The following is a 13,515-nucleotide window of genomic DNA, read 5'->3' as shown; positions in this document are numbered from 1 at the left end:
TGCAGCCAAAATCACTGTCTCAGCAGGGTCCATTAGCAGAGGATGCATCATCATCATCGTCTTGCCTTTCTCCTGGGAAGGAGAAATGGGAGGGAAAGGATGAGATCTGTAAGCAAAACAAAGCAGAGAATGGGAAAGAGCTGAGAGACCAACTAAGCACTGCACGCATGTAGGCTCCCTGCATGGCAGCTGACCTACAAAGAATATTCAGTGTAGACAAAGGGCTGCGCATGGTTACTGATAAAGTAACCGAATGCAAAAGCAATGCAGCAGCAAGCCATGTTGAGGGGTGTAGATTACCCTCACATTAACTCTATTATAAAGAGATGATCAATGCCACGTAAATCAAAGCAGATATCTTGGCATAAATACCCAGATTCAGCTCCACTGTCTTGCCTGTGCTTGGTAATAGAGTTTGCAACACTTTAGATGCAAAAGGAGAAGGCAGTTTCCAGAAAATTTCTTTCATTGTATTTGCAGTGATGCTGCTGGGTGAAGCTGGAAGAAAGCTCCCTCTGGAAAATCCATCTCACCCGCCACCCCACGGGAAGGCAGAGCTTAAGTAGGACACCGTCACCTTGCAAGTACTGGGGAATGAGCCTGTTTTGCTCTTTCTCCTCCTACAAACATCCCTGCTTTTTCCTGCTGGGAAGAAGGCAGTGAGCGACAGCTGGGAAGGGGTAAAAGAGGCAAATGGGGGCGTGAAAATTTGCAGTTCTGTGTGTGGCTTGTTTGCAAGTGAGCACCGAAGCATGTCCCTAGACGGACACATCATGGTGAGTGAAAGGAGCTCTTTTAGGAATAATAATCTTTTCAAGTCTATCATTTGAGACGTAATGAGTTCAGACGAATGATTTTTCAACACATTACACTGGCAATAGCTTACTTTCCAATCTCCCCCGCCTCCCCTTATTAAGAAACACTTCCACTCCCGCTTCCTCCTCTGAAGACGGGGATATTGGAAGGATGCGCCCTCCGAGACTGCTTACTTCCATGGAGATCTTTAATAAAAATGCAATGACTAGAAACTGTGAAGATAGAGCGGTCTGAGGAACAGGAAATTTAAAGAGACAAATATGCAACACTCCTCGAGATGCTGCTAAGGCAGCAGTTTCAGAAGGAAAACAATGCTGAGTAACATAATTTCCCCCAGTAGCTGCAAGTCATTCAGCAACCTTGAATTAAGCTCACACCTCTGCTGTCTCTGCACGGCCTCATGAGAGAGGAATGAAATCCTTTATCAGCAGTACCAAAAACCCCTCCAAACAGCATAAATATTAGAAGGCCCCAATTAAATTCAGGGAGCTGGCAGCTGCCCTGCGATGATTAATGTGTTCGCACATCTCCCTATGCCCTGGCTCAGCCATGCTGAGCTAATGTTTGAGAGCTGAGCAGCCCCTTTGCTTTCAAAGACATAGCCTCAACTGCCCAATGATTTCTCCAAGAGACAGGTGAAATAAGAGTTTGGTTTCCTCTTTCTCTCCCTCTTTTTGAAAACATGGTTAAGACTAGGGCATTGAACAGGGACTACCAAATCGCTGTAGTCAGTAACACATTGTACACTGAAATAAAGAACAACTGGACCTTCACAGTAAGGAGGAGATTAGACAGAGAAATCTGTTTTCATAAACTAGCAGGACTAGCAACACAAGTGGGTGATGGGCTGATAATAAAGAATACTGCACTACTGCTAGGAAAAATTCAGCAGTTAAAAAACAGGAGAAAAGCAGGCACCTGCAGACACTCTGTGCATCAATAGAAACCTCCCAGAGTGTCTGTCCTGGCTTCGGCAGCCTGCATGAACCCAAGTACCAGCCTGGCTTCTGTTTGGCTGCAAACACACATGCAAATCTACATGCATCTACATGCCTAATTAAGGCATGCAGGGGAAAGAAAATGGAAACTAACAGAAGCAAGAAGGGTGCCAGTAAGGAGAGTCCCACTTAACAATCGAAGAGAGGGCTGGCCCATACCTTTCACGCTACAAGTCTAGTTGCAATTTATACCCTTGAAATCGATTTCTGATTTGCAATGACAAATTCATTTGCTTCTTTTGATGCCTCACTTCAGAGTCATTGAAACATGCTGCTGACGCAGCCCTGGAGGCTGATGACCCATTAAGCCCCAAAACAGGCACCATCTCCCACCCGGCAGAAAGTCCTGTCGGTGAGAGCTGGCTCGGGTGTCCAGCACCTTTCAGTCCTTGGTCTCTCCTGGGGCAGCTACCAAGAGCCAATGAAGGTCACCCAGAGCACTGGTATGACGGCTACGCGCTTAATAATCCACAAGGGACTTTGGTGGTAAAAATCACACGTTCTGCATAACAGACCTTATGTTGTCCATCTTTTAGTCCCTTCCAATCATGCAAGCTATGGGTAAAACAAGCTAGGTCCCTGTGTGATGATGAAACCCTTCAAACCAGTTTCTCTTAGCACACTGGTCTTGCCGAGAAAGCCTGTTCAGAGCTCTACAAACAACATCAGGTGAGATACTAAGGCATCCAGCTATCCTGCCCTCCAAGTTTCCGCAACCTGTCCTGTCTGCTCTGTCCCCAGGATGCCTGGGGACACGGGGACACTGGGCATGGAAGCCTGACAGCTCTGCCTTTACAGTTTTGCTGGGCCATTCAGCAGATTCGCGAGCACGTCAGAAAATTTCCACCACAGCACTACAAGACAAGGCAAGCACCCTCATTTCCACTTTGCGGCAAAAGGGACCGAAGTGGCAGGAGATCAACCGGCCTCCTGAGGCCACAAACCATGTCAATGGCACAGCTCAGGCTCTGCCATCCTGGCGAGCAGTTCACCCCTCCTCAGTAAGCCACAGAGCCTGGAAAAGCTCAAGACCCAAGCGATGTCTTAGTCCACTGTGGGTGAACATGTGGGGCTATATGTTCTGGGTAAGGGACAGTCATACGGAGCACAGAAAATATTGATTGCATGCATGTATGTACGTACGTTCAGCCCGGTATCTCTGTGCAGCATGCTTCTGCTGCAAAAAACCTGCCTATTGTATTCAATACCATTGCATATCTATTAAACATGTGCACAGAAAGGGTGCTAATTGCTTTTCCATTCACCAGTTATAGTCGCTACTGCTGTAGAAAGTACATTCAACACAAAGCAAATTCATGTTTAGAAAACAGAGCTGCTTCCAGAAACCTCCTGCATTTTAATTACCATCTGGATATATGTGGGATCCTCTGTTTTATAACAACACTACCATTTCAGTTGCCTTTCCCACTCCTTTAGCATGGAGATTTTTATCGTCAGCCATATCTTTTAATGTTGGCGGCAGTGCTGCGAACAGGGCATTCAGGTGCTTCGCACATACAATTACTGCAGGCATGACTGCAGCAATAACGAGTGCCAAGACCGCACATAAGTCTAAAGGGAGGTCGCGGGCAGTCACAAGGGAACGCTCGAGGTCTGTCCCCAGCAGTTGCGGTGAGCGGCAGCGGAGCGGCTCGCTGCTCTGCCAGGGAATCTCAGCAAGTCATCTCCACTTTGTGGCACACGCTGAAATTTCCCCCGCATATTTATCTTCCACAGTGTCTGTTTTGCAGCCCATCCATCATCTGAGAGGCAAGGGGGGGTCAAGGAGCAGAAAAACAGACAACCCACGTTTTATGCATTGTACAAGGGGGTGAGGGCAGGGGATGCGGCGACAGAGCTGCCGGGAGCTTCCCCGGCGGCTGGGGGCAGCGGGGAGAGGGAGAAGGGAATAGGGCAGTGCTCATGGGGGGAAGGTAGCTGGGGAGAAAGGAGGCCAGCTTGGTCATTTGTGAATGAAGCCTTTGTCTTACGAGCTTGAGTTTGGGAAGAGCATGTCAGGGGCCATCACCTCCAAGGCAGCTGGGGTGGAAATTGCCCCCATTTGTTTAGCGGCAAGCCTTATTTCACTCGGCTTGTCTGCAGTCTTAATTGATGGGCAACCCCGAAGCAGAAGTAACGGACGCAGTACCAGTCTCCCGCGCCAGCCACGCACTTCCAAAGCTCATGTGACGGTTTCACACTGGAGACTATGCCTAATAAATCTACCCAACTGCTTTGTGCTAAATCTCCTCCAGGACTAATCTTTTCACTTCTGTCAGACACGCTGCCCTTTCTCAGATGGATGTGTGCATAGCGGCAAGGAAGAAGCTTGAGCAATTTCTTGCAACAGTACAAACTTTGGCTTTCCATCTGGCGGTCCAAGAAAAGATCACCTCTGGTCTCCCTCTCACCCTTTCAGATAAAAACCTTTGACTGGAGACATTAGGGTTAACAGAAAACTGCCCCATGTGCTGGTTCGTAGCACTGCTGAACACATGTAATTTCCCAAGCTTTGGCTTGAACACCATGGTGTTTGGCGCAGGATGACTACAGACCAAAAAAACAGCAAAAAGAGGTGAAATATTCAAAGAAGAAAATATATTCTTTATCTTGCAGAGAAACCAAGCAGCACTGATGGCCCTGTAGGAACAAGAGAAGTCTGAGGTTCACTAGTTCCCTGTTTCTACTAAATAATCCGGGACATTTTCAGTGTGATCCTGTTGGAGGCAGCAAGAACACGGATGTCTGAAAGCAGGCAAGGAGCAGTTCAAGCGGTGCGTTCACACTTCAAGGGGCACTCAAAGCGTCCTACACCTTGCACACAAGTGGGAAAGTGGCTGGAATGATAACACATGTGACACTCATCAGGCTGTCACTGGGAGAGGTATCTTCAAGGACAAGCCAATAATAAAATCAATCTCTTCTGCTCCCAGAATTGTTACTATTATCTGCCTCCTCATTTGCCAGAGCTTTCACACCTGCTTGGGGATATTCAGATTCTGTCACCTTGCCTGATCACAACATCAGGCATGATTTACCAAGGAAGCCAGCTGAATTTCTTCTCTATTCCTTCTTACTTTAGTGTCCAATCAGTATCAGGACAAAAACCCCCCAAACCCTCAAATAGCTAAGCTTCTTCTCACTTGGTAGATGAAATGCAATCTTGGTTTCATGCATCACTTACACACCTTTGTGTAAACATGTATAATACTCACATCAGCATGCTCCCTGGAAACTTTACATAAAAGTACAGAAATGCTATTGTTTTTCACCCAAGAGCTTGCTGCAAGTATTTTTGAATAGGACACCTGGTTCAACAGTTGCGGTGAAGGGCCCTTACGGAGATCACGGCTCTGCTGTACTAAAGCACTGTACACAACAGTCCGTCACTCAGAGACTTGACTCCTACCAAACAGCCCGCAGAAGAAGCCTGAAAGGGGAATAAACAAAAGGGAAACTTCTATTTCACAGGATTTGTGGCCAAAGGCAGAGCTGCCTTTTGGCTAAAGTGGTTTCTAATTTCGGCTGTCGGTCTCACGGTCTCCGAGGCTTTGCTGCTGGCGGAGCCGGGATGGCTGCAAGGGACATATATGTGCTCCTCGGCTGCTGCAGCTTATTTTTGGCTTCTGCAGTTTCCTTTCTAGCTGTGTTGAAACAGAGAGCTGTGGACTAGAAATATGCCCCATTCAGCAGTTGTTTTAGCATGAAGCCCTGGCAGGAGGAGGGCTAATGCAGCAGCATTTCAGCCTCCGCAGCTAAAACAGACTGCGGTTGTTAACTTGGGTCCGGAGAGGGGACTCCAAGTCCAAAGTCCAGTCACTGAACGTCACTCCTTTGCTTTTTCTGTTGTTGTTGGCTGTTCAGCAGCGCAAATGATCACAGGCAAGCTGACTTCCAGAGCTTCTTTTCATTTAGAGGGACAATCTCAAGTGGTGGACAGTCCTACGCCAGGTTTTCTTAACATTCACTTGCCTTCAGAGGTACGAGCCTGCCCAGCGACAACAGCAGAGGTGGTGAGTGCCTACCAAACCCGCCCGCATTAGCCTAAACCAACAACTTATTTCATTGCATTTTCCTTCTTTTAATCCAGAAAGGAACTACAAAAATATGTGCTTTAACACAAAACCAACTGCATACCAAACACTTCAGCAAAAGAATAAGATTAAATAGGAAAAAACATACTAAAGTCACTTGGAATAGCAGCTACAGCATTGTAGCCTCCTATTAAGGAAAGCAGAATAAGGGACACGATGCACACATACCTATTCTTTACATTGGTGTGTCTGCTCAAGTAAGGTCTTGGATTGTCAGATGAACGTACTCTGACTTTTTGGTGTATAAATATATCTCATTTCTTTTCTTCCCTGCTCTTCCGCCCCAGGCCTCTAAAAAGTATAGGGCCAAACACAATTTCCTCTCACGGTTTTGATTCATTCTTGAGAATGTAGATTAGAAGCAGGAAGCCAGGGAGACCTCGGGATGATTTTAATTGCCTGCGGTTTCTTTTGGAAAAGAGGAGAATAGATATGCAAGTTCCTCTATGAGACAGATGGATGACTAAGGTCTACCTCGTTATAAGCTGCTGCAGCACAAACGTGGCATGTGGCAGCTCTTTTGAGCACACACACAATCCTACCATCTCCTCACAAAGACAGACAATGTTAGACGCTCTCCACAGCTGGACAGCAAGTTCTTGGGATGAAACTATGATGTGCATGCAGATACCGTGACATGAATTAGGATCGGACAATAAGAAAGGAGGAGAGGAAAAAGGGCAAGGTCCCCAAATTATTCATTTCACAGGTTCGGCAACCTCAGCTTGCACTCCCCCAATAATACAACTCTGACTTGGCCAGGAGGAATTTTTCCTGTGAAGCAGAGCATCTACCCTGTGCCTCATGCTGCGTCTGCTAGAACTGCTTTCTTCTTATTATCTAGATTTGTACCTCACTGGTAACCAGAAGGATGCCACAGACTCCTTTCATACGAATCACAGGAAGAAGTCACAGCTAACAGGCTCTCTCTCTCAGAGGGAACCCTCACCTCTCATTTTAAGTTGAGATCATTTTATGCAACCAACCTGTTGTTCCTTGTCCTAAGGTTTACAAAGATCTATAAAGCCCCATTTCTTTAGGGTCTGGTTAACACCTTGCACTGTCTGCATTAGACTGATGGCTTACTTGCGGCTGAGTTTGTGGGTTTGTTCTTTCTTTCGTGTGCTGCTGAGGAGGAGGAGCTGCCCCGTGAAGGACAAAAGAGGAAGCCAGAGTTGTTAAGACCTCAGTTTGACAGGTTGGCCATACACCATTCAAGAGCAGCAGCTGTTCTCTACCAAAACTGTCACTGCTGCTACCACATAAAACTTTTCCTTTGAGGGAAGTTTTAGGTAGAAAAGCAAAGCATAGAGAGCAATACCTTTGTGATACCATGCCTTCTGAAATTCAGTTAGGCCCTTGACCAAAGGGCTGGTGGTTTGGCAGATGTGCAAGCAGCAAGTACGCTCAGTGGTGCTGCCTAAACTGAGGATATTGCTTCTCCTTTGGATGCTGCTTCACCAGGTACATGAGGTCAATTGACTGATTCTTCTCTTGGATTGCCAAGGAAAAGAAATTAGTCATCATTTGATTTATAATTAAAAACATTTTATAAATTCATGAAAGAGAAAACGGTTTCACTGTTCTAAGAATCAGTAGCTATATAGGGTCACGTTTAAGTTTTTAAAGAAAGGAGGATACTGTCAAAGATATTGGACAGCTTCAAAAGAGAAACATGAAGAGTAAATTATATATGGACACCAATGGATTTACAAGAGACATTTCAGCCTCATGAATTCTTTGCAATTCTTTAATGAGATTTCTGGCCTCCTCCTGGTGGAGTCAGCATTGAGAACATACCCAAGTGGTGCTTCATCACAGCAAGCAGCTGAAATAGGAGGCACATGGCAACAGACTAAATGAGAGACAAAATAATTTTGCTCAGAAAAAGGACAAAAATGCTAGAAAGAAATGACATTCAATCTACTTACAGGAAAAAAACCCCACAGACATCCGCAGGAAGCATTTTGTATCCTATTTTGCTGCTTTTAATGTAAAAATGTAAAAGCCAGCGTACTGAATCTACATCTTCCAAAACGAGGCTTGGTGGGAAAGCTCTGCTCTCTAGTTTGATTAATACATGGCCAGAAAGCAGCAAGCTGGATGTTTGTTTTTATTGACCCGTTAAGTCAGGTCTAACCTCCATAGTTTCAGTACACTTCTATCACTGCCGGATCATCCAGTATCATGACGAGCAATTCTTAGAAGCCGGGACCTAAGAACCCAGACCCTGGTCCGCAGCAAAAGGCCACGGACGCATCATTGCCTGAGCGCTGTTGGCAGGGACACCGAAAGAACTGGACCCCACCTCAGCACGCGAGGTGGCCAGCACAACTTCGCACTCTCCTGTGCACTGTGACCTACGTTACGGAAACCAGTTCCAACTTCAACGGGCAATGCATCGACAGCATGCATCCTTAATAATAGGAAGAAGACGCTGTCTCCTAAGCATTACAAAGCCCTAAACTGAGGCTGGACCAGGAGGAATCAGGAGGAAGTGATTCATTTCCCCAGAGAACACAGGACCCAGCTTATGAAAAACCTCGGGACGTCACAGGACTGGGAATCTTCACTTCTTAACAGCACTACAGAGCATCATTACCTGATGAAGTGTCCAAATACTGACAGTAGGGACATGATGTTAACTGCTCTGTACACAGAAAGAAGCCTCAGGTGGGCTTGCTAAGGAGCTGTTAGAAGTTTTGGGAAGACATATTACAGGGGAATGTGAAAGTATGCTGGAACAGACTCCCTGGACTTGTGCTGCTAGTGTTCATTGTCCAAGGGGACCAGAGGGGACAAAAGTAATTAAAAGCCCACATTTCTGTTTTTAATACAGAATCTTTTTTTTTTTAATTGTTTCTGCAAGTTAAATAGATATTCCAGGTAAAACTTTGCAGACAATATGGGTGCTAGACCACTTTGTATGGAGATTGACTACCATCTTTTTCAAAGTACTTATACAAAATACCATTAAAAAGTCAGACCTCTTGCATCTCTCCGATTTGTGCTCTGTGAACCACTACATGCACTGTAACGCAAACCACACAAAATAACATATCTATACTACCTGTGTTCTTTCCATATTGTCACAGCGTCTCACAAGAAACATGATTTCAGAGCCAGTGAAAGCCATCATTCTCTGCTGTGCAACCTGTGCAGGAGCACTTTTAGCCATTTGCATCAGAGCTGCAGTAGGACAAGAAGAGCCGCTGCATTTAACTATGTGAAACATCTTTTGCACTACTCACAACACCAGAATGCTCTTGTAAGAGCGGCTTCCTTTAAACCAAGCCAAATTCCAGCACAAGCATCAAAGCCTTTAGTCTGTATCACAGCGTCGTGGTTTAACCCCAGCCAGCAACTAAGCACCACGCAGCTGCTCGGTCACTCCTCCCTCTCCGCCCAGTGGGATGGGGGAGAGAATTGGAAAAATAAAGTAAAATTCGTGGGTTGAGATAAAGACAGTTTAACAGGACAGAAAGGAAGAAAATAATAATAATAACAACAACAACAATAATAAAAGAACTGGAATATACAAAACAAGTGATGCACAATGCAATTGCTCACCACTTGCCGACTGATGCCCAGTTAGTTCCCGAGCAGCGATCCCCCCAATTTATATACTGGGCATGACATCACATGGTATGGAATACCCCTTTGGCCAGTTTGGGTCAGCTGCCCTGGCTGTGTCCCCTCCCAACTTCTTGTGCCCCCCCCAGCCTTCTTGCTGGCTGGGCATCAGAAGCTGAAAAATCCTGGACTTAGTCTAAACACGACTTAGCAACAACTGAAAACATCAGTGTGTTATCAACATTCTTCTCATATTGAACCCAAAACATAGCACTGCACCAGCTACTAGGAAGACAATTAATTCTATCCCAGCCGAAACCAGGACACACGGATGCACATAAAAATCCAAAAGTAAAGAAGAGAGACTGGAATGGTCACAACCATTTGCACTAGAGGCTCATTAAGGAGAAGCAAGCAGACGTGCAGGGTGGCGAAGGTCCTGGATGCCCACAAGGCCCCCGGCTGCGCCACCGCCCCACACGTTCCCCCCGTGACGTGTCCCGCCTTGCAGCACCGTGCAGCGTTTCACCACCCTGGCCATGTCAAGCCAGTTTGAATCCATTCTCGCTGCCTGACAGAAGCGACCTGTGAGAAGCAGCTAACAAGCAGTCATTTCATTGCTTCGTGAAAGATGGCCCTATTCTGTGCCATTCAAGCTTGATTTTTCGCAAGAACAAGAGTGTGCTGTTCCAAACGTTGCACTTGGCATCTTGGAATGATGCCTCTGATCGGGGCGCCAGGGCTGGCAGAAAAATGAGTTATTACACAAAGATGGTGTCTTTGTCCATTTCTACAGTTTAAGAGAAAGATGCAGGCACTCAACCAACTGACTGCTTGATACTGTTGTTTCTGTAATATTCATGACCCTGCTAGACTTCCAGCACATAGACATGACCAAACTGTGCTTCTGAGTCAAATGTCAGCCTACTTGATTCCTCAAAATGGTGGAAGTGACAGTGTATGAGAAGATGCTATGCCTGCAGTGGGTTAGAAATCACTTCGTGGTAGACAAAGACATACTAAAGCAAGGTTTTGCTCAAAACCAGCAACAGAACCATGACTTGTGATCACTATTTCTAGAGGTTGTTAATTTTTATCTCAAAATTGTTCATGAATAAATGGGGAATTTTTTTTAATGTGCTCTGCCTGGGAAAGAAATTATTTGCTAAACAAGAAATATTTGGTCTTCTTCCCAGGAACAATCACCTGACTTCCTCAGATCAGAAAAGTACTTAGGCTGCCCTTGGCTCATGCTCAGGTGTCTCCTTTTATAAAACTGAACACCTATAAATTGTATTATAGCAATTATAAATATACCCATTAACAAATGGGGAGCTGTGAAATTTCATGATGTGATCAGAAAACTAGGCAGACAGGAAACTACAGAAAGAGGGACAAGGAAAATAAAAAAAACCCCACATAATTAAGATGGTGAGGTGAACTCTTCTAGCACACCTAGGCATCCCTCTCCAGAGGGATCATGCACCGTGATGCACTGGCTCATCACAGGTCCATTTCTCTAGAGAGAACCGAGTTCCGATTTATCACGTGTTCATGTGCTTCCATGAGGTCTCAAAGGATGCTGTGATTAAAAAGATTTCTGGAAATCCTGTCATTTCATTGCTGCCAGGTAGACTCCCACCTGCTGGCACACTCCTCTCACCTGCTTCACCAAACATCTCCCCAGCCAAATGGCTTCCTCTCCTCTCAAGCTCTCAAAGTGCAGCACCAAGTACGGTCAAATCACACCCTTTAGCACAAATGTGGAGTGATTTCTACTTTATATAGGTAAAACTCAGATCTCCAGGGACACAGGGAAACTTCATTCACTCTTCGCTCATCCTGGGATAAAATACAGAACCCAGGATGCAAAGACTCCCCCTGAACTGCCCAAGCCCTGTTTCCTTCTACCACAGGTAAATATATCCTGTCCAGACTAGGCTCCATCTCAAACTAGTCATATTTTTGCCTCTGTTTTTCGACAGGAACAAAACTCTGCTGTTCCAAATCCTGTAAGAGGAAGTCTGCTTCAGAGCCTCACTTTTCCTACAGTTAAAAAGTTTCTTCTAATTTCTAGCCTAAATGTATTCATCACCAGTCTATGCCCTGCTGCTCTTGTGCCAAGATTGACTGTTAGCTTAAATTATTCCTTCCAACACACAGGGCAAACCCCTGTTGGTTTTACAGACTGCAGTCATATTGCCTCTTCGCCATCATTTTACTATGCGACACAAATCATCTTCTGCCTCTGTGTTACCTTTTCATTAAAGCAAACCATCACTGAATATTTTTCTAAGTTCATCCTTCTTGAACATGAATGACCAGAACTGCACACTTGATTCCAAATACACAACTTTAATGCCCTTCTCTATCAACTCTACAGATAGGATTGCATTTGCCTTTTCCCCAGCTGCATCACGTTGGCATCTCATGCTGCAAAACACAGCACAGGTTTTCAAAAACCATATTGCATAAGATTAGCCCAATTCTTTTCTGCAATAAAATTTGTAGACAAAGGAAATGCAGCAAGTCTTATCTGGACCAAGCCACTAGCATCTTTCTCTGCCTCACTCCTCTGAGTTATGAGCCCAGTTCACAGCAAAGTGGATTACATTTAATCCTTAGGTGAATAACCTTGTACTTGGTACCATTCCACTTTATAACATTTCTACTGCTTAATCTTCAAGGTTATCCAATTCTTGCACAATATCTTGATCTTCCTTTTATTGATGTGTCTCACAACTTTGTGTCAGCAACGGAAAGCTATTTCATTAACTCTCTCCGCTTTCTGAGCCGAAGTAACTAATAAAGATATTAAGCAAGATTGGTCCCAAGACTGCTCCTTGATAAAGTCTCAGTAACCTCCCTCCAACCTTTCTTCCCTTTACAGTATCACTTCCTGCCATCTCCCTGTTACCCAAGTGCTTGTACTACTTCCTAATCCCTGTGTTCTCCAGTTTATCTAACTCCCTGTGAATCATGGCATCAAATAATTTCTGTTTCTTGCATTTTTTTTTCCAAGGAGATCAGTCATTTCATTACTTAAAGGTATCACGTAAATTTGGCAAAATCTCTGAGAATCCTATGTTGCACTTTTTTCTACTTTGCATTTATTCTTGCTGTTTCTCTGTTTCCCAAATTGGTCTATAGTCCTGCGTATGTACTGAGGTTAGATTTGCATGTCTGCCTGTCCATGAGATTTCCTGTTCTTTAGTGAAATGGTGTAAACTCAGACTTCACAGATTTATTAAAAAAAAATTTTAAAAAATGTCCTTATTTCCACACTAGGACTTCATGTACAAATTGTAGCAGAATTCTGGGAAAGATACAACCAACCCCTCAGGCATGTCCACTAAACTCTCAAAGTTTTGCATCCACCTTGAATGTGGTAGTTGCTTCTTCTTCATACCTCAGGGCTACTAGTCACCTTCCCTTTGTTCACCCCAGGTACTGAACAAGGGTGGGAAGGTATTGGCTTGATCAGGTCCAACGGAATCATCCTTCCTGAACAGAAAGGCAAAGCAGTTTCCTAGTTTTGGAGCTTCACCTATGTTACATTTAATCGTAACCCGTCCTTATTGCATAGTGCATCTCCCCCCACCCATTCACCATTTCCTCGCTGTGTAATTATTTGATTGCAAGATCTTTTTTCTATTTGCTTTACTTCCCTTTGCTTTGAGTCTAGCTCAAGATGGTTTTTGACAGTTCTTACGTTCTCTCTAGGGAGCCATGTGATATTTCCCTCTTAGTTTTAAACTTTTGTGCTTATTTAAGCTACCCCATTAATTTAGACCTGGGGCCTAAAAATTCTATTTCTGCTTTTTAGAACTTTTTAATGTCAAAAGTGGGAATGACCCCTGGGATAAGAGAAATGTTAAGGCTGAGATTCTCCAATGATCAAGTTCACCATAGTTTAAACATCTATCCTGAGTAAGACTTTCCAACTTAATTGCCCCAAAGATTGAGAAGAACAGGCAAAACTCCGAGAACAAAATCCATTCATGTTGCTTCACTCCTCATTAAGTATCACATTC

General features: G+C 44.7%; 1 long non-coding RNA gene across 1 annotated transcript; it reads right to left on the bottom strand.

The window, feature by feature from the left end:
- Positions 1–6,179: 6,179 nt before the first annotated feature.
- On the bottom strand, positions 6,180–9,918 carry LOC128139465 (uncharacterized). The gene is made up of 4 exons (XR_008234400.1): positions 9,479–9,918; positions 7,709–7,763; positions 7,230–7,401; positions 6,180–6,316 (listed from the first exon to the last, which is right to left on the bottom strand). It is a non-coding gene; the product is annotated as an uncharacterized LOC128139465 (long non-coding RNA).
- Between the last annotated feature and the right edge of the window lie 3,597 nt (positions 9,919–13,515).

The sequence above is a fragment of the Harpia harpyja genome, chromosome 3, assembly GCF_026419915.1.
Source record: "Harpia harpyja isolate bHarHar1 chromosome 3, bHarHar1 primary haplotype, whole genome shotgun sequence".
NCBI classification, from domain to species: Eukaryota; Metazoa; Chordata; class Aves; order Accipitriformes; family Accipitridae; genus Harpia; species Harpia harpyja.
Note: the sequence above shows the minus strand (reverse complement) of the source record. Positions and strands in the feature narration are given on the sequence as shown.